A 1,590-nucleotide genomic window follows, 5' to 3' on the forward strand; every position below is an offset into this window, starting at 1 on the left:
GTCTCGGGTAGTTGGCAAAGCCAGGCTTTGGCGTCGGGGTCAGGGCCCGAAGGAAAGGGGGGACGCGGAGAGCCCTGCTGCCCTTTATAACTCGGGTTGTGAAATCTCGGGGTTGCAGCGGGGTCTGGAGGGGGTGCGCACGCAGCGGGGCCGTACCGCGTTGGGGCAGGTGCTCTGGCACCAGCAAGAAGGGTTTCTGCGCGAGCTCTTTCAGACCTCGGATGGCCACGATGCCAAAACAGCGGTGAGGTGTCAAACCCCCCTAAAACTGGGGACCTCCCCCCCCCTTGCTGTTTCTCTCCCTGCATGGAGCCCTTTTACCACCCCCCGGGCAGGACAAGGCGTCCCCGGCTCTGCAGCGGCCGGAGGGAGAGAGGAGCAGAGGGATGCTGCGGCGGCCGCAGGGGACTGGGCCCCCTCTGAGCCGGGGCTCTGCCGGGCCTCGGGGGGGCCCCGGGGAAAGGGCAGCCGTCCCTGTGCCGCCGGCGGGGGGAGAGCGGTGCCTCTCCCCTCCTCATCCCTCAGATTTGGTTTCCCAGGAAGGGATGTGAAAGGCAGGTCGGGGGGCAGCAGGGCGTCTCAGGGGAACGCTGGCAGGGAAGAGCTCAGTTAACATAAAACGCCATAAATCCCTTCCCCGAGCGCCTCGCGCCTTCATTTGCTTGCTCGGGGAAGGCTGTCGTTATTTTGCTAATTGGAAAATACCACCTAATTTAATTCCTGTGCTGCACACTGCAGTCACTCCGTGTCTCTCTGGGCGATGCCTTGGAAATCCGGTGAAGTTGCTGCTGAGAGCTCATTGGCAAAGGATGTTTTGGGGGAAAAAGCTCTGAAAGAAATGGAAAATTGGAAATTCTCTCCTGTTCTCAAAAGAAATGGAGGGTTTTTAAAAGGGGTGTTTTCCCTTCTGCAGAGAAAGTTGGTCCTGAAAACTTCTTTATTTTCATGTTAAAAACCCCACCAGGAAACATGGAAAGAACTGGAGCCTCGTGCTGAGGTGCGGGAGTTTTCCAGGGCGTGAAAAGAGGCTGTTTTGGGTAAATCTCCATAATGTTGCAGTATTACGATGTCAACGGGGATTTCCAGCGCTAAACAGCAAAATGCTCCTTAAGCTGAGCTCAGTCCATACATGACGTGAGTTTAGGACGTTCTCAGCTGTGGTTGTACTGAGCGTTTATCTGCTGCAGACGGAGGTTTATGTCTGTGCGGAGGTTGGGGGACGAGAGGGGACGTCCAGCCCTGTCACAGCCTTCTGGGTTAGTGACTCCATTGCTTTTAGCAAAAAGCCCTCCTCCTGCTGCTATCCCAAGGGCGGTCCCCGTGGCCCGCGCGGAGGGGTCCCCCAGCCACGTCACACCAGCCCGGCTGATACTTTACGCTCTAACGCACTGCAATTTCCATCTTTGCTTATTAAAATCCAAACCTGGATGGTTTTGGGGGGGTTGATCACCTCTGCAGCACCTGAATGTGTGCGCATCCGAGGGGAGGGGGAAGATGGTACCCCAATACGGAGTGACCGTCCACCCGAGGCAAGTCCGGCTCTTCTGCCGCACGACGAGTGGGCTCTGGGGCTGCCTGAGTTTCGGGGGG

Source organism: Charadrius vociferus, unplaced genomic scaffold (assembly GCF_000708025.1).
Source record: "Charadrius vociferus isolate BGI_N301 unplaced genomic scaffold, ASM70802v2 scaffold1039, whole genome shotgun sequence".
NCBI classification, from domain to species: Eukaryota; Metazoa; Chordata; class Aves; order Charadriiformes; family Charadriidae; genus Charadrius; species Charadrius vociferus.